Source organism: Ailuropoda melanoleuca, chromosome 9 (assembly GCF_002007445.2).
Source record: "Ailuropoda melanoleuca isolate Jingjing chromosome 9, ASM200744v2, whole genome shotgun sequence".
NCBI lineage: Eukaryota > Metazoa > Chordata > Mammalia > Carnivora > Ursidae > Ailuropoda > Ailuropoda melanoleuca.
The window spans coordinates 61,974,110-61,997,864 of NC_048226.1; positions in this window are offsets into that span (position 1 = coordinate 61,974,110).

A 23,755-nucleotide genomic window follows, 5' to 3' on the forward strand; every position below is an offset into this window, starting at 1 on the left:
CAGTCACCTGAACTCTCTCCAATGACCAGCACCCCACTTTTTCATACAAGCCCTCATCTGTGTGCCATCATGCTCAGACACAGCCCCTTGACCAAGCCACCCGTGCCCATGGTTGAAATCATTCTAAACAGAGAATGCTTTGATGAAAACATGGGCTTTACCCCCCCCCCCGCCTTTTCCAGTCCCATCTCCAAAGAAACAAATTTAAATCGAGGCAACAAAACTAATTAGAAACTACAGAATGAGAATCCAGCGTGCCCTTAAGATCAAAGTAATGTCAGAGAATGTAAAATTTAGAATTACTCTTTCTCTGGTAGTAATGGTGGGGTGGGGAGGTGGAGGGAATGAGGAAAGGGACCCTCGGCGCTGACTCCGTGTGATCTCAGAGGAAATGCTTCGGAAGAGCATCCCCAGCCAGCAGAAGTAGAAGCCTGTTAATCAAGATGAAGCAGCAAGCGGCCAAACAACCATTATTTCCCTGCCAGGCATCTCACTGGCTTGGAGGTCAAATATCTAGTCTTCATCCAGCATAAAAAGCTGCCATTTGGGGGAGGTTGGGTATTTTATTATTATTTTGCTTTGTTTTGCTTTAAGACATCTGCCATTTCTGCGAACAAAGATTTTTGTTCTGTGGTTCCTAATAAGCTTTGCAAGGTGGTTTTCCTGGCATATGAAGAAGTCATTTGAATAATAAAGGCTCATATTTATAATTACATTGAGTTAAATAGATTTGCTTAGCTTAGGGTTTGGGGTTATTCATAAACAGATGTGAGAGTCCAGAAAGCCTCTGTAATTTCAACAATCTCACTGCTCTGGGGGTGCTGAAGGGCTTAGAAGCCTGAATGTGAGTTAAAGAAGCTTTTCCCAACTCCCTGAATAATCACCACCGTACCTCGACCTGAGTCTACTTCTCTCAATCCAATACTATTCATGCTTACTAGCCAGTTGCCAGTATGAGGGCAATGAATGAGCCTGACTCTAAGCTGGGAACTTTCACTCCCTAAGTGTTCGGGGAGGAGCCTTTTATGAAATGCTTTGCTCTGTTCTCAGAATATAGTCTACAGTCCTATTTGAAGCTGCTGGTTTCAAAAGAGTGGTGAAAAGAGGTCCCCCACCCAAGTAACACCTTATGGTCTAGACCTTCCCTGACAGCCACCTCTTTTCTTGAAACTTACCAGCCCGTGAGCCATCCCTCAGATACTTGGGAGGTGATGGAGTTAATTTTGGGCCACATTTAGAAACCTGTAATGTGCTTCCCTACTTGAAAACACACTTTTGAAAAAAATACGTGTTTGGGACAATGGAATTCTTGGCCACTGATTTTCAATCCTTGTTGAAGTGGATCCTCTTTTACAAATAAATTCCTACATGAAACGACAATACATAAAACAGGAAAAAGTCCGGCTGCTCTACTTAAAATGTCATTTATATAGAGGCTCCCTAACTGTCCTACCTCTATCCCTGATGCCTCATCAAAACCTAGAATTCCCTGGACACAGTCTGAAGACTTTGTTCTGAGGATCTGGCCAAACCTCTTGAGCATCAAACAGAACTGCCTTCCTGTAATAGCTAACATGTTAGACCTCTGTGGGGCCTTACATAAGCTCTGAACTGTGATCTCCAAAGTTCTGATCATTTCTCAAGCCAACTCCAAATCAATCTGGATAGTGGGTTTAATAGTGTTTCCCAAAAAGTCATGTACATCCATAACCTCAGAATATGACCTTACTTGGAGGAAGATCCTTGCAGATACAATTAAGACGAGATTCAAGGTGAGATCATATTAGATTACATTGGGCCCTAAACCCAATGAGAGTATCTTTTTAAGGCATGGAAAAAGGAGAAGAACAAGGACATAAAGAAGAAAGCATTGTAAAGACAGAAGCAGAGCTGTCTGAAGACAAGGATTGTCATCAACCACCAGCAGCTAAGAGCAAGCCACGAGACAGTTTCATCCTCACATCCTCCAAAAGGAACCAACCTTGCCAATGCCTTGATTTTGGACTTCTGGCCTCTGGAACTGTGAGACAATAAATTACTTTGTCTTCAATTACCAAGTTTGTGATAATTTGTTACAGCAGCCCTAGGAAAGTAAAACGCTCTATCTTTCACTTGGTAGCTAAATATTTGCGGAAGGAATATTTGTTGAGTGAATATAGTAAGTCAGTTCAATTTGATACAGCGGCTGACTAAGGAAAATGTTTAGTAATAAGTGTTTGAGGAGGAGAGAGAAGCTTATGACGGAGGCCAGAAAGAACCCATTTTTCCTTCGACTCTGTTCTGAGACAAGACTCAGGCAGAGCCTCTGAGGGACCACATGAGGGAGTGGTTCATGGAAAAAGAACACATCTAGGAAAGATGAAACAATGACTATCACTTCTGGCTACCTGAGAAATACCAGTAGCTCGCCGATGCTTTCTCAAAGATAATCCTGGCACAAGGAGAAGCCATTCTTTTTGTCTTGGGCCGTTAAGAAAGTACAACTAGCATACATGAAACAGGTGGGTATTGGTAAAGTATTTTATATAATTTAGGTAAAGATTATTTTAAAGATACTATTTTTCAATAGAGGTCAACACTAGCTACAAAGTTCTTATGGTTTCTCCTGTTGTGTACCATCTTGCCACCTTGGCTTTTATTTTTTTAATCCATGATCATCCAGGCTTTTTTTGAGTCTGCCTCGTGGGCGCCCTCGTCACCTGTTTTGTGCCTCCACACTCTTCGCCTGACCATAGTGTGATTCCGACACAGTATACCTAATGACCAAATTTCTACTTATTTAATGTCCCTGAAGAGTTCTTGAAATGTAATGAAGTAACTGCTTTCCCTGTAATTTATGCATACATTTATATACTGAACTGTAGTTTAATCAAACTCCTTTGCCTTGTGTAGTATAATAGCAATATCTAATGAAAACATATGAAGTATGTGTTTCATAATTACCCCAGACAGCTCATTTCGGTTTGCTTCCTACTTAATCCCGAAATTCCTATCTTCCTGCACTGTAAACACTTTCCTTCCCTTCTCATCAATCTCAGTTATGTAAATGAAGCAGGGGCTGTGGCACAATTACTTTTTTTCTGGATGTTATCAAAGGCTCTATTCTTAGAGAAACAGCTGACAAGGGCACCCGCTAAAATGGTCCTTTTGTTTGCCGGAAAAGCTGCAGCAGACCTAATGTTGGGAGAACATTGCACAAGCACTGGAGTGGCGCTGCTGGGGCCGGTGAATGCCGATGTGCATAGGAGCTGGAAATCCCCCTCATGCTAGCAAGTCCAGGGTTGGCTGTGAACCTCGCTCAGTACTCTACTTTCTACAGGGCATGCGTGGAGAAAAGCCATCCCAATAAAATTAACTTCCATGGACTAAAAGTAAATCTCTGGTTGAGTTCAGAGTGTCAACATAGGAAATGGTCCTCTGACTGCAGGAATAAGCACGCCAGCCATCAGAGAACCTGGAACATCCTACTACGTACGTGTTTGTCCTCTCTGGAGATCTAGATTCACTGCTGGTTTCCAGTCCATGGGGAAGGCAGGGCAACACAGCGGGTCGGCCAAAAAAGAGACAACTCTCTTTAGATTGTCAGTACCGTTCAAGTGTCTCTCCCTTACTTCTTTCTATTAGAATGATTCCTTTTCTGTCTATTCCGTCTAAGGAGGAAAAATAATATTTCCCATTCTTCACTTTCACTGCTCCAGAGGCTGTGGATGGAGCACACAAATCATGGGACCATGGAAGAACATACTAAGAGCTGAAGCCAGATAGTCTCAGTACCCACTGACCATGAGCTCGAGCAAGTAAAACAATCTGTGAAGCTTTGGGCTTCTCATCGGCAAAATGGAGATGATGCCATCTATCATTTCAGGTCACTGTGAGAATAAAAAACATAGCATAGGGGGCGCCTGGGTGGCACAGGGTTAAGCGTCTGCCTTCCGTTCAGGGCGTGACCGGCATTCTGGGATGGAGCCCCACATCAGGCTCCTCTGCTGGGAGCCTGCTTCTTCCTCTCCCACTCCCCTGCTTGAGTTCCCTCTCTTGCTGGCTGTCTCTATCTCTGTCAAATAAATAAATAAAATCTTTAAAAAAAAAAAAAAAAGCATAGCATAGCGCTCAGCACTCCAAAGAAAAATTTTCCCTTCTTGCTTTCTTTTTTTTTTTTTTTTTTAGATTTTATTTATTTATTTGACAGAGATAGAAACAGCCAGCGAGAGAGGGAACACAAGCAGGGGGAGTGGGAGAGGAAGAAGCAGGCTCATAGCAGAGGAGCCTGATGTGGGGCTTGATCCCATAACGCCGGGATCACGCTCTGAGCCGAAGGCAGACCCTTAACCGCTGTGCCACCCAGGCGCCCCTCCCTTCTTGCTTTCTAAGCCATTTTCTTTCTACCGGGTGAGACATTCATTTGTCTGATAAACATTTATGTAACACTTAATTTCTAACAGGCACCGTGCTGGAATCTGAGATAGAACATAGTCATGGACCATATGAGTCTGACTGTCTAGCAGGGAGGGTGGACCGATTAAAAACATATTATACAAATTATATTTGCAAACTCTATGTACTCGAAAGGGAAAGCACAGAATGTGCTGGTATCATTGACGAGGTGAAGACAGGACAGGGAATGTGGGGAAGCACTCCTCATAGAGAGTGTGGGAGGTGCATATAAAGGTCTACAGGCTGAGAGAACCAGAAGAAGTCAAAGAACTGAAAGGCGCTTCCTAAACTATCCAGGATAAGAAGTTGTCAGGCTTATCATTAAGATCTCCAGGGAATTTTGCACACTTTCCCTTGACAATCTAGTCTAGTGGTTTTTGTGGGGGCGGGGGAATAGGTGGGGGGGGTAAGGATTGGGACAATATAATATTATAGGAAACTTGAAACTTGTAACTGTTCTTAGAGTATATCCCCAGGTAATATGCGGCAGTATGATTTGAATTATTAATTTGCGTTTTATTCTCATTGCATTTCCTCTTTTCCTATTGAATGAAGTAGCTAGGTCCTTGTACTCTATTACTTCATTGAAGGTCTTTATTTCAAAGTATAATAAAAATGTACTGGGAAACGAATTCTGGAAGACTGAACAGTTCGAAGGGACTATGGTTATGGAAAGGAGACAGAGGTAAAGGTAGAAGAAAGGTCAGGAGTAGAAAGAGAAGAAAAATGAGAATAAGAAATCTTCTAATATCTAAGATGACATTCTCTGTCATCACAGAAGAAAAAGGATTCAGTTTGCTTCAAAGAAAATAGAGGAACGTGATTGTACTTGCATCTTCAGATTTATAGAGTAAGATTCACATGCCGTACTTACTACAATGGGGAAATCATTAAATTGAAGTTCTTTTGATATCTCCAATATCTAGAACTTTCTCTCTGATGCACAAAGGGGACCTTGTGTTGTGTTAAAGTCAGCACCGCTGTAGGCTTATGTTAGAATACCACGAAAGCTATAATGTGGGCAATAGGCCCTGCCAGGCTTGCTGTCCTCAGTCCCTCCTGGACACCTCATACCCACAGACTGATCTTCATTACAGGAATGGCATGACTAGTCATTACATAATTTGTGGATAACTGAATAAGACATAATTCTCATAAATTCCATGTACCTGAATGTCTATTCTTTTTGAGATATAAAACCAGTCTATTAATTCACTATTCTGTGTTTTCTTACATGATGGTCAGTCAAATGCAACCATAGGAGGTGACACAGGAGAGGCTAAGGAAAACAACGTTAATTGTAGTCACAGGTCTTGGAGAGGGGTGCCTCCATGCCCGGCAGGCTCAAAGGGGAAACACCAGGTTTTGGTCAGGTGACAGAAGCAAGGGGAAAGCTGAAGCTAGAGCCTTTATTGGGGTTTCGGAGAGAAAGGCAAGGTAGGGCAGAAAAACATGAAGACTGTCTAGTTTGAAGAATTTCAGCAAGCTCTAAACTATAGGAATGGTCCCTAGGTGCCTTGTGCCTGGCCCCAGAATGATTAAGGCAGAGGTCTATCTCTTCCTAGAGCGTGTGGGCCACACAGCCGAGGTGTGGCTCTAGATTTGTTAGCTGGCTAATCAAGGGCATGCCTTGCTTTTTCTAAGAATTGGCTGTTCCAGGGAGGGCCAGTCTCTTCCTAGTCTCAAAAAACACCATAATATACAGAATATAAAAGATACATATAGTATATTCACTGTGCGTATGTAAAACTCACTTTCTGTAAAAATTCATTTTACATATGTAAAACTCAGATTTTTAAAGTATTGATGAATTAATGTGTACTACATCACTATTCATCACTTTGCGAGTGACATTTTGAGAATTGTCAGAGTCGTCTGATTGTCAGCTCTGAGAGTATGTTCTATTTTGAGCCTCCCAGAGTCCATTGACCCTTTTACTTGGCTTTTTCAACATTCAGGCATAAATACTCACCCTTCTAGCACGTGCACTGACTCCACCTCCACCTCCGTGTGCGGGTCCTGATTGGCTCAGCCAATCACCACTCAGGTTTTATCCTCCTGGCCATGGTGATTGGGTCAGAGAATGTGACCAATTGGACCAATCAGACACTTGGATACATTTGCTAAGGGTTTTTGTTAACAAGTTTACTTGATCCCCCAGAAAAAAACTTCTGCTAGAGGCTGTCTTTTCCTGCTGGACGTGAATAAGGAACAAATAATTCCCACTAGCTGTGGGCGCCAGCTTATGATTACAGAAGACAGGAGAGAAAGGAAGAAATGTGTTCTTTGGGGGTCATTGTTGAATCATGGGATTAATCACCTATATCAGGACTTTTTAGTTATATAAGACACCCCTACCCTCACCCTTGCCCTGCCTTTTTAAAAGTCAACTGGACTCACATTTTCCGTTACTTGCAATTAAAAGCTATCTGGCACAAGGTCCTTGTTTTCTTTCCAAATTCACTTTATTTTGTTTCTGGTGTTAAAGGAGAGAAGGCTTACTCAATTTCTTCTCTTTCGTGTTACAGCAAACAAAACAGGTGAATTAGGTGAATTGCAGCTTTACTAGGCAATGAATTTTGAATAATATAATAGCAGCCTTTAAGAGGAAAATTGGCAGCAATGTATAATTATTATATGTGAAGCAAAAATATCCAATTACACAATTTTATACACATGCACATATTCTAACTTTGCTTCCCTCTGTTTGTCCTTATGCAAAGGCTCCCCTGGATTTCTAGGAAGACAGTGCCAATGTCAGCCTCCTTGATGGAGCATAGCATTCTGATCCAGCTGAAAACCTGGAGCCCTATCAGGTCATCTATAGGTTTTTTTAATTCCCTCCTCATAAAGGAGAAAAGCAGGGGAAGACCAGCCCCAGAGAAAGAGAGGGGGGGGGGGGAAGCACAATAACTAAGTAAAAGAAGAAAATGAAAGGTCAAATAAAAGGTCAGAGAAAATTATTTTTTAACTGTCATTCTTCACTATTTCTTTTGTCCTTTCACATCCTCAGTTTTTTAGAAACTAAAGAGAGAAAATGAAAATTAGTTTCATTAGATACACCACTTTTGTCGGACTCAGTCTTGAGTTGATCAAATGAGGCAGCTGAACTGAGAATGAATCTTCCCTGTGATTAGCTCGCACTCTTGAAGTAGCCAGGCACCTGTGAGGATAGGGGGTGGAGAGGAGATAATAATTGGGCTCTCATCTTTTATAATTATGTGTGCTTCAAGTGGATGTGAACGGTGGGGTTTGCGAAGGCTACATAAAAGGAAAATTCTGTCATGAGCACTTCAGTCATTAACTCTGGTATTCAAAAGGAGAGAGGGATAAAATTGTGAACAATAGAAGACTTGAGAAACAGGGAGCCCAAAATAATAATGTTTACTGAAAATTAGGACAATTGTTTGTTTATTTCATATCTTACAGCATCTTTATCATACCAAATAATTACCGTAGCTATTGACAGGACACACTGCAAACTGCTTTGTCCTTTGTATTCAAAGCCTCTGAAGTTTCAGAAAAAGTTAACAATTTTTTTTCCTTTCTATATTTAATTTTTCAAGTAACTATGACCAGTAAATGAGAAGATTCCAATGTGCTATTTATGTATGTGTGGATCATGGGGGAATGTTCACAAAATATCAGGTGTTCTAGAAATTTTATTCTTTTTTAATGTAGAACTTTCCCTAAGAGTCTGTTCCTATGTTTAGTCTTACCTGTAAGATTTGGGTTCCTAAGCAGAATATAATGAATTTATTGATTTTCTCCTTGATATATTATATTGTCTGTAATTAGAATATACTTCTAGCAAATGCATATTCAGAGGTGCAGCTTAATCAGGGCTTTGGGGGCCAGACAGCTTTTCTGGCCCTTACTAAATGGGAACAATTACTGTTTTCCCAACATAACCAGTAACTAGTAATAATTTCTATTTGAAAGATACATTGATAAAGCAAGATTTTAAAACAAACAAGTAGTTATAGTTCCAGCCACCTGCATCTCCACGAGGGTGGTTGATTTGGTTCATCAATCCATTGGCATCACCTAGGACAGGGTCTGCCCTATGTCACTAATACCTAATATGTCATCAAGTATTATTGAATGAATATATAAATACATTTTTTTAACATGTCACTCTCACTAAATTTCAACTGTAGCCAATTACTGTTTGATCTTTCTCTACCCATGGCTTTCCACCAGGCTTGGGTAGGATGGTTATATCATCTCACCATGAACACCTGTGTCTAGACAAGAGCCCTTTTGAAGTGTAAATACTGCTGGAACTAGAGCTGCATTTGGCACAAAACAAAAACCAGAAAACATTTGGTCTTTTTTCTCTTACAGATTGCTACTTCCTAGAGAAAAAGCTCTCACTGTCTGCTTACAGCCAGCCAGTTGGAGGAAAGGCCCTAATTATCTTTCCAAGTTTTGGCACTCAGACTCTATTTCCTCTTTTGGATTAAGATCAAACAAAATGTGAAAGGAATTTTTAAAAAATCAACAGGGCAATAATACTCTTCTGTGTGGAACATAATCAGAAAATTTTTTTCTACCAAATACTGATAGAAACTCTATTCAGTTTGATCAGAAGTTTGAGATTTCATACACTGCTTAGATTTACAATTAAAACCCTATTAGCACACCAGATTTCCTTATTATAGCTAAGAGTCTTTCGAAGGGAACATACCACCCTCATTTGCAAAGTGATCTCTATTACAGGCTTAATTTAAAGCATGCTGAATAGATATAAAATATTTACTCTGTCTTTCTTCATGTTCTTTATCAGGGACTACTTCTCTGTTTTGAAACCAGAATTTTATTGTCTTTTTTCTCTCTTTATAGCCTGCCTTGTTTCTCCCTCTACTACCCACCTCCCCACACACACCATTCCTTGAGCTTACCATTTGTCTACTCCACCTATTTCTCTTCCTCTATGCATTAACGTACACAAATTCCCCCTTCCCTCCCCAAACTGACCTCACTATTTTTACATCATTCACCTTTTGAAGAACAGAGAAGTTGGAGAAGATAGTATGCAACTTTCTATTTTTCCATTTCTCCTGAGTAGTCATCTCACTAAAGAAACCTCTATCAGTAAGACAGACCTATGCTATTAGAGAAGAATGAGTAAACATTAATACTTAAATTTAAAGAAAACTAAAAACATTTCCAGCTTCTTTATTGAATTAAACACATAGGGGCACGTGGGTGGCTCTGTCAGTTAAGCGTCTGCCTTCAGCTCAGGTCATGATCTCAGGATCCTGGGATCGAGCCCCACATTGGGCTCCCTGCTTGGCAGGGAGCCCGCTTCTCCCTCTCTCTCTGCTGTTCCCCCTGCTTCTGCACTTTCTGTCTCTCTCAAATAAAATCTTTAAAAAAAAAAAAAAAGAATTAAACATATAAAGTAACTCAAAACCAAGGTTCACAGCTAATAACATATTTTCTTACATTTTATTACATTTTATGAAAATGATTACCAATTAGCTGGTGAAGAGGTATGTAATTCATGTATCGAACCCATTCAAATATCTTAAAGGAAGAAGCCATGTAAAATGTATCTAGCACTGAGTTTGTGATATAAAAAATTCCCAATAAATGGTTGGTAAGTACATAAATCAGTGAACTCAAGAGTCAGTAAATCACTCTGGTTGAAGTGTGGAATATGAATTCGAGACTGGGCCAGCTGGAACTGGTAAGAGCAGGTAAATTTTTAAAGATATTGAAGAAGTAAGTGAGGAGGATCTAAAAAGGTAGCAGAGATGGAAAACAGAGATTAGACATATTTTAAAGACAGAGAAGAAGTAAAATCTCTAGGATTTGGTGCCTGGGTTTGGAGCTACCACCCAGAAGATAGAAAAGACAAGTAATCCTGAGGTGATTGTTTGGGGTCCAGAAGCAACAACAACAACAACAACAACAAAAATCAAGAAAGAATTCTTGAGACATCTTTAGTGCAAAAAAGGTGGTGTATTAAAAGCATGAGGACAGGACACGTGGGCAGAAAGAGCTGCACCGGGGTCTTGAGGAGTGGCTGACTGTATACTTTCAAGTTGGGAGGGGGTTAGGGATAATGTAACTCTAAGGAATTCGGAAGCAAAGTTCCCAGAACCTGGAAGGGTCATTTACTACTGTCTAGTAAACTTTAGTCATGAGACCCTTCAGATGTATATCAGTGGGCTATATGTTTGAAGGATGATTGCTTACATATATCTTGGGGGTGGGAGGGAAGAGACAACAGAAGTTTCCAAAGGGACTTTCATATATTAAAGATCTACAGGATCCTGGAGGTCGAGCTATTGTCCAGCTAAAGGTAACTTTTGCCTTCAGCAAAGTATTAACATTGAGGCAGTTGAGCCCTGGAAGAAGGTCACCCTGCCTGTCTCAGGTTCTTGTCAATATAGGCTGTAAATTGTAAGGAAGTTTGATTTTCTGTATTTCTTTTGCCTTTCTTCTCTGCATCAATCCTGGGTGCCAGCTGGTTTTCACCTGAAACTCTGAACATTTCAAAAAATTCCATGAATGTCCAGCAAACATGGATGTTTATGAGTTTATAAGACTTAGAGACTACAAGTACTGACCATTACGAGATCATCTCTCCCCCAATGGATCTCCCCCATGGTGACTTTCTGTGTCTCTCTACTTCTTGGTCGTACTAAATTAATTAAACAACTGGGCTAGTAGACCTAAGCAAACCAAAACCTAAGCCTGTAATTAAATCCTAAGGACAACCAATCACAAACAGCCAACTAGACTTTCCCAAATAATGCATCTCATTAAGCCATAACCAATCGAGTCGTTTTCTTGCTTTACTTCCTCCTCTTGTCTGTGAAAGTGTCACCCTGCTCCTCCGCAGGGGAATGCTACTAACTACTTCGGGTTTAATACTGCCCTATTCCTGTGGATTTTGGCTCAAATATACACTTAAAATTTTTAATATTCCTCAGTTTATCTTTTAACGCTCCCATTCGATCGCCTGCACTCTACAGAAAAGATTTCTTTTGTTCATTAAATTTAAAGTGCCCTTCACTTTAGTTCTTTTACCATTTCGGACTCCTACACTGCTCATCTCTTGTAGCTGGCCCCAGTATCTTCACCTGACATCTTCTTTATCCAACCCACCTCTTCCCCCTCCTTCGTGCATGGCTAGGACACACACCAGTGAGATCAAGCAAGAGCTCAAGAGGCTGTTTCTCCTTCACTTGCAGAGGTTTTCATGGAATTGGTTTATTTTCACATATTTTCAGTGAAAGATAAACCATTTCCAAGCCTCTTTTTCTTTTTTCCTTTTGTTTTTCTTCTTCACTATCACTGACCTAGATTCTGCACACCAGATGTGTTCACCTGGAACTCAGATTAAATGGAAAAATGTACACTCCCTGCTCCTGTTGTACCTCAGGTCACAATCTGGAAAATTCCTCTACAGAGAGAAAGGTTGGAAAACATATTTCTAATTCTTAGGAGGAGGTAATTAAATAATTTCCTTTTATGATACTGTCTTTGTTCTCTTCTTGAAAGGAAAGAGCAGCCCCTTTATCACTTTAAACAGGGCAAACTAGTATTTCTAACCCTCCTCCCAAAGTTAATTAACATGTAAATACTTGTCAGTAAAAGGTAACATTTCAGCAATTAGCATATAAATGGGCCAGGGACAATATTCTGCCATAAAGGAGACAGCTTGGAAGATTTTGCCAAATGTATTTGGAAAGAAAAAAAAATAAAATAAAATAAAGCCTTCATCATTTCCATGCAAACAGTTATGAAATAGAATGTCAGCGGGAGCCTGGGGTAAAGGGAGAACTACCCAGCTTGGATAGGAAGAGGTGACGCTTGCATACACAACTTGGTTTTATGTACATGTTTACTCAAGAAGCCATGATGGAAAGTGACTAATTGTTTATGTCCAGAAAACACATCATGTTTGTTTGATTTTAATGAATATCATCAACAAAGGAAACAGAAAGCCATAGGTGGGAGAAGAATTTAAGGGCTAATTTTTCCATACTGGGTGTAATGATGAGTACACTCACGAAATTGCACATACAGGGATTGTTTCCACTCAGCCCTGAATTTGTGTTTCAAATGAGGTAATTGTGCACCTAATGATCCGTTTGCACAAGCAATTACCTGATTGGCATATGCCAGGTGAGCTTCTGAGAAATAACAGGACAAACACACTTGGTCTTGGCACCCATAGCACCCAAATTTGAAAAAATGCAATAATCGTTTTTGTGACATTCTTATTAGAATTGTGTCTCCATGCGTGGATGGGATATTCAAGCTGATAAAAGATAAGTCACCAATCCAAGAGGAAAATAGATTCCCTGATCACACTGGCAAAGATATTAGTTACTTTATATTATTAAAGCTCTAATGTATCCTAGTTTATGGGGGAAAACCTAGGATTTCTCATCAGAAAACCTGGATTAAAATTTCTATGCCAACTCCAGATATCCAAATTTAGGCAAGTTACTTACAAAACATGAAATCACAGTAACTCAAAATGGAGAAAATAGTCTTGTTCATGTGGAAACTGAATTTGATCATTATTATTCATTGTGTCTAGTATTACTAGTACTAATATGAAGTAAATCATGCTGATATTAAAGAAATCGTGTGGGTGCTGGTGCCCAGTCAAGGTGAACCCTAGCGGGACTCTCTCACCTGCTACTGTTGGTCTATTCAGTATCTTGTCCTCACCTCCATCTGGTGGGGCTGACAACCTGGGTCGCACCTCTCTCACCACCAGGTAACAGGTGAACCAGCTCAGTTGAAGTTATTCTGGACAGAATCACCCTTGAAGCCTGTTTCCCCGACGTTTTCCAAATCTAACAAATTCCCTTCTAGGCTAGTCCAAGTTCCAATGGTTGGGTCAAAAATAGATTAGTCTTCCAAATTTGAGGAGGGGGTATATTTTCAAAGCCCTTAGCCTAGGTAGTGTGTGTACTATAGAACAGAGGAGAGGGTCAGCACATTAGCCTCCACCTACTCCGAAGCTGTCTTTTCTCCCTGTGCTCTAGAAAGTCACTGTCCCGGGGAACTTTCTGTGGCGAGAGAAATGTTCCGTATTTCTCACGGTCCAACATGGTAGCCACTAACCACATATAACTATTAAACACTTAAGCATAACTAGTGAGAACTCAGGAAGTAAATTTTTTAAATTTTATTTTAATTAAATTGAAGTTTCAAGAAACACATGAAACTTTTGCTATATTAGAGACTGCTGTATAAGGCAGGGGAAAAACCAAACATTTTATCAAGTGATAACTGGACACTGTGGACTATGAACATTATTTACTGTCTGCGGTTCTCTGCTCCTACCCTTTACAAAGAGTCAGTGCCAATCCTCCCTTTCCATCGCAGTTTTGACACTTTTTAAGCCATTCTTCTTTCTCTTCCTTGTCACCAAAATAAGCTAAGAAACAGCACAGAGATCTGAAGGCTGTAGTTAAGGTACTCTTACTAGGATGCTACCTAAAAGCAAAATGAAACCAAAGAAGTAAACAAGGAAATAGGCAGAGCTTTTTCTAAGTCTTTATGTCTGAATGTCAGTGGGCATTAGTTAGGAGGGTTTCCTCTAATCGAGATGTTCTATTAAGGAATCAGAGTCTGCGACCTAAGCAAATATCTAAAATCTTATAGCTGAGGGGCACCTGGGTGGCACAGCGGTTAAGCGTCTGCCTTCCGCTCAGGGCGTGATCCCTGCGTTATGGGATCGAGCCCCACATCAGGCTCCTCCGCTATGAGGCTGCTTCTTCCTCTCCCACTCCCCCTGCTTGTGTTCTCTCTCTCACTGGCTGTCTCTATCTCTGTCGAATAGATAAATAAAATCTTTAAAATAAATAAATAAATAAATAAATAAATAAATAAATAAATAAAATCTTATAGCCTAAAAAGTATTCCTAACTTGACAGGGCTTTGAAGACATCAACATAGTTTATTACTAAAGCATAGTAATAATAATACAGGAACTACAACTGTTAATCATTTATTACATCTCAGGCACTCACCTAAGAATTTTGCTTACTTTATGTAATTTATTGTTCATGACAGCCTTCTGAGAGGCCTGTTCTTATTTTCCCCATCTTACTGACTGCAGAACTGAGACTACAGAAGACCACGTAATTTGTCCAAGGTCATAACAAGAACATGTGGCAGAGTTAAAGTTCAAAACCAGATCAGTGAGACTCCAGAGCCTGCCTCCATCACCACTACACGCTGTGGTTTTGTACCACTTCAAGGCAGGGATATTCTAGGAAAATGACGGAATTGCTTAGGTTTCACAGAAGAGCAAAAGTTTTCATGCTAGACAACCGTTCTGCCAATAGATTAGTATCAGTGAAGTCTGCGAACAGGTGAACTGCTTCCTGGGCAATTTAAGTGGGCAAATGAGTATCAGGCCTGACCTTCCTCTAGGGCAAACAGTGAGATCACTTCTTCCTAAAGGGCTGGAATGGAATGAGCCGCTTGCATCTAGTTTTGTGGGAAAGTTAATTCTCTGCAGTAAACAGCTCGGGAAGAGCTCATTGACAGGAAGACAGTCATGCCTTCACCAGTTTAGGGTGAGGCCCCGCGTCCCATCATGCTCTTGTCAGCCTCCTAATTTTTTCCCTTCTAAGAAGCTTGCAATGCTGCTTAAATGTCTGGGCTTTTGCAAATGATTTATAGTACCATTTGAGATTGCCATTCTTGCTGAAGTGTAAATAAAGTGGTGAGGCTGTCTCAAAATTGAAAAATAGTGATCTAGTCCAAAATAAAAATATTCATAATTCTGGTTTCCAGAAACCAGGGATGTGAAATGGAGGTCATGGGCAGGAGGTGGAGGAATAGAAGGTGGCATTTTCCTTTGATGATACAAAAACCTTCAGCATGCATGTGTATACACGCATGTGTGCACTTTTGCACACGGGCACGCACCTACACTTATGTCCTGTCAGTGTTCACTGTGCTACCCTGTTCCTCCCCCTCTTCCTATAACACTTGTGACCGAGTGATCCTCGGGTATATTCTCCCCTAATCTGATCATATTCTTGCTATTAAAACATTAAGGATTTTTACAGCCATTTACAAAAATGCTAATGAACACTTCCGTAGGTTTGGGGAAAAAGTTAAATGTAAAATACAGCGGAAATATGGATATTGGTGACAACTAAAAATATGAAATTTCCTGGATGATAATTCTACATACCAGGACATGATCAGATCCAATTACATTGAGTTCTATTCAGTAATCACTGTGTAATGGGATAGACTCACAGAGTAATAGGATTTGTTTAAGGCAAGGATAGAGGAGCTTAATCCACATTAGATGTCATAAATGCATAAAGAGTAGAAAAGACTGATTGATACCAAACCTTTGGGAGGAAATGGAGAAAATGACAGTATTTTTAAGGGTTCGATGTATGGTGTCTCTGAAGAGTCTTGGGGGACATTTACAAACTTTGTCACCTAGCAGTTTTTATCAGTAACATCTCTGAAAATAGAATTTAAAAGAGAAAGGGCTCAATATAAAGACACCTATCCTTAAACTTTTTTTTTTAATAAGATCACTGACCCCGGCTGATCAAAGTTCAGTTTGGAAAAACCAGGACAAGATCTCAGAAGGTCACGATGGCCCCAAACACATTGTTCGGCTCCTCAGATAGAGAACTTTTAAAGGTAACTGCGAATGCCTTGTCACACTTGAACTAGATATTAGTTGGCTAAGCTGAGAATCAAATATGGGAAATTAGTTGCCATTAAAAGATCGCTTCAGGCAGTTCATTTCTCATCAGCCAAGCTGTGCAGGCCTCCTGCTGTGGACAGTGAACATTAGCTTACTAAATACTTCAGCTCATCACACACTGCCTGACTCATGGATGGGCCTGAATTTAGGCGATGGGGGAGGGGGAAGAGGAAAGAACAGATACGAAAGCATAACTACTGACATCTATTTGGGTAGCTGTGAATCCTCTATGAGGTTAGAAAAAAAAAACAGTAAAAATTACGACTCACTGACATGTACAGATATTCACAATTTATGGTTAAGAGAGAAATAAACTGGTTATGAAACCAGTTTTATATGATTTTATTTTTGGTTATAAAGTGTGTGTGTGTGTGTGTGTGTGTTTAACCTGCAAGAATAAACAGCAAAGTCTTCTTAAAGATGAGTTTTTGCAATTTCTTCTATTCATCTGTATTTTTAATACTTTCACAATTCAATTATTATAATTTTATAAACACCTATTATGAAATAAATAAAAGACATTATTTCTTCTCTATTTCTTTTTCTCCCTCATTTTGAAATATTTTATTTCCTTTGTAGGAGCATTCATTCTGAGGACCTTCCAAATACATACAGGGGAAAATTCCAGAGTGAGTCATTTATACTCACTCTGGAATTTTCCCCTGTATGTATCTGGAACTGTGAATAGAAATTAACATGCATCTTTGGGTCTGTCCTATTCTAGCAGCTCTAGAATTGTACTACATAGAACAGCCCGAGGACTGGGCATCCAGACTCACCTGACACTCTCACTGGCCTTTCTCCATCCTGAAAGTTTGCAAAGACTCTCCTTAGTTCTCCTCCTATGAAACAAAGTGTATGCTCCAAAATAGTGCAACTTACATACCTAGAGGTTGCATTATGCGTGTGGGGGTGGGGGGAGAATGGGCTTTGGAGTCAGAAGCTTTGGATTTGAATCATGGTTCCATTGGATAATAGCTGTGTGACCTTGAACAAGCCACTTATAATCTCTGAGTTTCAGATTCTTTACCTGTACAAAGAAATAATAAAACCTATGTTATACAACTGCCTTGACGATTAAGTTAGATAATGTATGTAGAGCCCAAAGAGAGGTAATCTCTGTGTTTTGGTTACTCTTACTTTCATGCTTTTTTCATGCAGTGAAGACAAGGGATAGGAAAAGGGGCCACAGTGCTAAAGTTTACAGCAATGAAGGATATAGAAAATGTATGCAGTGGCCAGACCTAGCAGAGTTGAGGTGTCTGTGGGTGTCTCTTTAAGAGGGCAGGTTGTGACTGATGGACTGTCCACACATTGCAGAATCCATTTTGCAGGATGCTAAAACCCCTGCTCACTGTGAAGGAGCCTTCCTAGAAGTACAAACCTCCCTTGATAGGAGACAGAGGACCCAGCTTTGCTGCCTGACCCATTAGCAATATGATGATAATAAATGTTCCCAGGATTCCAAGTCCATTCTCTCCACGCTAAGATGGGGATGTCATCTACTTCATCTCAAAGAGTTACAAAAATTCTTTATAGGGAGGAAAATACAACGTACTTATTTTTCAGTAGGATTCTAGTTTGCAAGTAAGCAACAGAAACCCAAATCAGAGAAGTGTAAGCAAAGAGAGGAATTTCTCCTAGAATCAAGTGCAGGAACAAAGCTGGGTTCCAGGAACTCCTAATAGGGTAGCCCACTCACCTCAGTTTGCCTGGAACATTCCTGGTTTTATCTCTGGAAATCCAGTAAGTGCGCTGGGAAGCCCCTCTGTACAGACGCATCCTGACAGCTGGTCACCACCCCTCCTTGCCGCGCACCTCTGAGTACCCACTTCATCCTCCTCCCTGGGCTGACCAGCTTTCTCCCTTTGCTCTGTCTGCGTGGTTAGAACCACAGTCAGTGGCAGGTCTCAATCTCTAATTTTGTTACCACATGTGCCATTTCATTTTGTATTGCTTGTGATATAACTCAAGTTTACAATCACCCCGTTTTAAAAAGTCTCATACTTTGCTCTCAGAAAATAAGCAGAAGTATGTGTCCAGCATCTGTAATTTTATAACAAAAGCCTGCTCAGGAGCCATCTAAGCTGATGAGTTCAGTGCATTCCTGAGATTACTTATCTTCAGATGAAACCACTTAAACACACTCCATGATCTTTGAGAAATCATGCAGGGAATGCAGGGAAGATCCTTGTTTTGAAGGAACTTTGATTAAAATCTTCCCAATGGTAAATTCTGTGAAATTAGGAGCCAGGGTTGTTTGGCGCTCCATGTTACCCCTATAGTGCTAAGACTCAGTTGGCCAAGTGGATGAACGAATCAGGTAAATGACAATGAAAACACAAGAAAGCTCAGTGTTGAGATGTGTGCTATCTGCTCTGTGGGATAGAAACTCAGAAGGAAGTACACTGAAATGTATTGAATTTGGCAAAGATTTGGAGTAGTTGAGAATAGATATATAATGAGAAGGGAAGCCTGGTTCTTTATTGTCTCCCTCTCTCAGGTCCTGACACGGGGGTAGATCACGAAGCCTAGGACTAGAAGACAAAGCACAAAGCCAGCTTGGGTGGGTAAGGCGAATGGCTTTACCCTACTGGTAGGTCACTTAGCATTTTCCCCTCTTCAGAACTCACGGAACTCACGCTCTCCAAAGATGTAGGTGCCAAACAATGGCAAAGGGTCAGACCTACAGCCGCCCAGTTCCCCTCTTGATCATTCCTAAATTCCTTCCATTTGAATGGATCCTTTGTAAAAGTGTGTGGATTTTGTGACTGTTTCCCCGTCATATGATTAAACATAATGGAAAGCATAAGTAGCCTGAACCTCCTTGTGGTTCATTTTTTCACCCTTCTTTCCATTTCTGCTTAGCCTCATACAGTGGAGCTATCCAGCTCTAGCTCATTCTTGTACGTAGATTTCTACTGATGCTTCCTCCACTCTAGCAGTTAGCAGTAAGACTTCATGGACCCATCACTGAAATATACTCAGACACCACGTGAACTAGAATAAGAATAAATTGCAGGCCAAGGGCTCAAGCCAACCTTCCAGATTTCTGCGTGGAGGAGACAAAGTCATGTTCTCCAGAGCCTTTCTCCAGTATTGCAGTGATTCTAAACCAGCCAGACTGGAATAACATCTCCACGATGCTGCTTCGTGGCTTGTGTTTTCATAGCGGCGGCAGCCTAATCGCTTACACTGAACTTTTCAACACCTGTGCATTTGCCCTGACTGCTCTTTTATTCTGTAAGACCAGCTCTGGTCTCGAGAGGTTCACTTGGTCCAATATTGGTTTCATTTGGGTACATCGTTTTGATCAGTGTTGTTTACTGAGCAGGCGGCCGCTAACCTCCAACGCACCCACCCCCCCGCCCCCACATTGATTGCCTACCAGGAGAAGTGGACCAGCTCATTTTCCTGGTTCTGAGAAACAGAATTCAGCAACATGGGGGTCAAATTATCCCAAACTCCGGATCACCTCTTTAAACACTTGTCATATGTGCCCAGGAAAGAGACACGTTCCTGTTTGTCTTGCTCTGTTTTCTGGAGCTAAGAAGACAATTGCTTCCTTGCAAACATGGACAGATTAAATACACTACATTCTGTCCTTTTGCCATCTGCTTCTTGCTTATTTTATTTTAAGCTGCATGACTAAACTTTATTATCTGACGGGTGAAGGTGGGCTCTGCTGTTGCTGTGCTCAACTCCTTGAGGCTGGGAATGAATGCAAAGTGCAGGGCTGATCTGCAAGGGGTGAGTCAGAAATCAATTGGCCACTGTGCAATTATCACTTGCTGTGTCAAATACCAAGACATTAGCATTCTAAGATTCCTCCTGGCAGGATTCACAGCAGGAGGGAGGGAGTGATGGAAGGGGAGCAACAACAACAAAAACCTTGCTTTGTTTTATTCTTCTAAATATCCAAGTTTGCGTAATATCCCTTTCTCTTTGTGCCCGGCTGGAAGGGCTGTGAGGAAGATTCTCTTTCCAAGCTCTGTGCCTTTAAACTTTTTCTGAACCGTGCATGGTTTCTGGTCCTCTCCACTTTCTCTCTTTCTTGCCTTATTTTCCCTAAGATTTTAAAGCATCCTATCACAGTGTACAAGCATGGGTACTCTGTAGGAACTTCGATCTTGTCCCTTGTCACTCCCATTCATCCTGCTTTCACCCTCAGGGGCTCTCACTTTCCAGAGCTGCCCCTGGAATGTGGCAAGAAAGGAACCCCTCTCAGATGCAAAGTTTAAGGAGATGCCAAAAAACTCCATGATCGAGATAAATAGTATTTCAATACCAGATATTTTTCAAGTTTGTTTCTGATTATTTTTTTCAACATTGAGATCAGTTGTAAGAAATAACATAAAGAAATGTCCCCACCAGTGTCCTTTACCCAGCTTCCTCCAGTGGTTATCATCTTGCAGAACTATAGTACAAGATCCCAGCCAGGATATTGCCACTGATCCAGTCAAGATACAGAACATTTCCATCAGGACAAGGGTACCTCCTGTTGGCCCTTTATAGTCACCCTCACTTCTTTCCCACCCCCACCCCATTCTTAGTCCTAGGCAATTGCTCATCTCTTCCCCATTGCAATCATTTTGTCATTTTGAAAATGTTTTATCAATAGAATTTCACATAATTTCATATAACTGTGGAAACTGCTTTTGGACAATAGGCTTGAGCAATGGGAACTTGATCAAGGCAGAAGGGCCACAGTGACCCCAACCCCCTGGCTGAAGACTGAAAGGCCCAGCAGGTGACCCACCTCAAAATAGCCATAAGCCCTAGTGGACCAATGGGCTACTTACAACCAGGCACAGGTACCAAAAAGAGGAAAATGCCATGGTGCCCACACCCTCTCACGTCCCTTCTTTAAACAGCCCCTGACCACTGCCTCATGGCAGGCAGCTTCTCGGCCCCTGTCCTGCCCACTGCTCCCTTGTGATGGAGTCAATGAACTTCTAGCTCCTTTGTTCTGCCTCACGTGAATCTTTTCACCACCTGCTCCCACCCAATAGTCACCCCGCATTTGGGAGCCCCCATCCAATCGGAAGAGACACCACAATAACGTTTAAGTTTTGTTCGGTTTTTTTCACTGAGTGTAGTTCTCTGCAGATGCATCCGGGTCCTTTCGTGCATCGGCAGTTGGCTCCTCGTGGCTCACTAGTGCCACGGATGTGCCGCAGTTTATCCATTCACTCCCTGAAGGACCCCTGGCTGGTTTCCAATTTTAGCTATTCCAAAGAAAATTCCTCTAAAACATTTGTGTACAGCTTTTGTGTGAACATAGTTTCCATGTTGGAGGGATAAGTGCCCAGGGGTGCGAGGACTAGGTCATATGCTAGTTGCATGTTTAGGTCTTCGAGAAATGGCCAAACTTTCCCAGAGTGGCTGTATCATTACAGATTTCCGTGAGCAATGTATGCGTGATCCGTTTTCTCCATCCCTGCCAGCATGTGGCTTTGTCACTGCTTCTCGTGTTAGCCTTTCTGATAGGCATGCAGTAATATCTCTTTGGGGTTTTAATTGGCATCTCGCTAAGGGCTAATGATATTCAACATACTTTCATTGCTTGTTTGCCATCTGTATATCTTCTCCATATATCCTCTTCAGAAAAATGTCTTGTCATGTCTTTGTCGATTTCCTAATCGGACTGGGTTCTTTTTTTTAACTGTGGCGTTTGAGAGTTCTTGATGTGTTCTAGATACTAGTACTTTGTTGAGTATGTGTTTTGCACCTATTTCCCCCCAGTCTGCAACTTCTCTTTTTATTCTCTCCACAGGGTCTTAAAAGAGCAAAAGTTGTAAATTGTGATAAAGTCCAATTTATCTTTTTTTTTTTTTTTCATTTTTGGACTGTGCTTTTGGTGTCAAGTCTAAGAACTCTGTCTAATCCCAGTCCAGAGATTTCTCCTGATTTTTTTCTAAAAAGTTTTATAGTTTTATATTTTATATTTAATTCCATTTTGAATTAATTTTTGCATTAAATGTAAGACTTAAGTCGAGTTTATTTTTTTGTTTTGTTTTGTTGCCTATGTGTTTAATTGCTCTAGCATTATTTATTGAAAAGCCTATCCTTCCTCCTTTGACTTGCTTTTTCACCTTTGTCAAAAATCAATTGAAGATATTTACGTGTGTCTATTTCTGGGCTCCCTATTCTGTTTCATTGACCTATTGTCTACCCCTCCATCAATGCTACACAGTCAAAAAAAATTTTTAAATAATCCATGACAAACAAAATACCAAAATTGCAAATGACACAGGATCAGTAACAGTGTTGTGGTGAGTCATACCAGAGCCCGAGGCAAAAGGAAAAATCAGTAGTAGTGATCCTCTGATGACTTCCAGTCATCAGTATGAACAACTACCTGCTTGGACATTTGCTAATCAGTCAACACACCACAAACATTTGGCAATCAACAAGTATTTGCTAACAAAAGATGGAAATTAATTTATTATTCAAGACATTCCCAAAACACATACAAAGAAGAATACCAGTAAACAAAGGTAGAAATATAGAACATGTTTCTGAGCATCTGAATAATTCTTAATTAAGTATCTTTTAAATTTTCATCTAGATGTTTAGTACCATGTAGCTGTAACCAACAAGAACATTTAAGATACAAAAAGTTTCATGGGATGGGGATATTTACAACTACAGTTGTTCTGTGTAAATTTATTATGCATGTTGTTTAAGAAATGTGACAAAATAGCAGCACAGATCTTTCCTATGATGTAATTAAATAACAAATAATAGTGAATCTCTTTAATGATGAAGTATGGTGAGACTGAATTAGATATCATCCAACTATTTTTGCAATTTTGAAAACATCTTTATATAACTATAAATAGGGGTGAAATGAAAAATATTTATCACCTATGGCATAAACATCAGCCAATCATAATGGATGTTGGCCTTAAATGACAGATAGTCCTGTTCTGGGGCATATCAGCCAAAATCTGCCCTATCACAATGGGCATGTAATCCAGATACAACGCTACAGGAACCTTTTTTTTTTTCATATTATCCACATAAAAACTTCAGAGTTACTTGGTGAAATTTTTATCTCGATATTCATCAGTGTCATCTTATAATGTTAGCAATATTTGTTGATTGCCATGTTCAAGATGTTCACATGTATGTATGTAATTTATTGATAAGCTACATCCTTTATTTACACTGACAGGCATTCTTGAATGACAGACAAATGTGAGGAAACCATTTGTTTTTTGTTCCAAAATTCGTGTACTTTATTATAATAGTAACAATTATTTTTATATAATTTGGGTACTAGAGGTGTTAATTCCTTATGGTCATATGCCTCTCAATGGACAAATGTTTGAGGCAAACTCAGTGAATTCTCTCAATAATTCTGAGTATCAACATTCCCTTTTTGCAGGTGGGAAAACTGATGACCTTGAAAGTGGTAGTAAAGTCTAAACCAAAACCTATGTCCTCTGACTGCTGAGCCTGTCCCCTTCATGATGTATGTAAGGAAACTCTTCACAAATGACAAAGCTTTATATGAATTACAGACATTTTTTATTACTAAAAAGAAAAAATATGCTTCTATATGAAAATGACTGAGGAAAGTGGCTCATC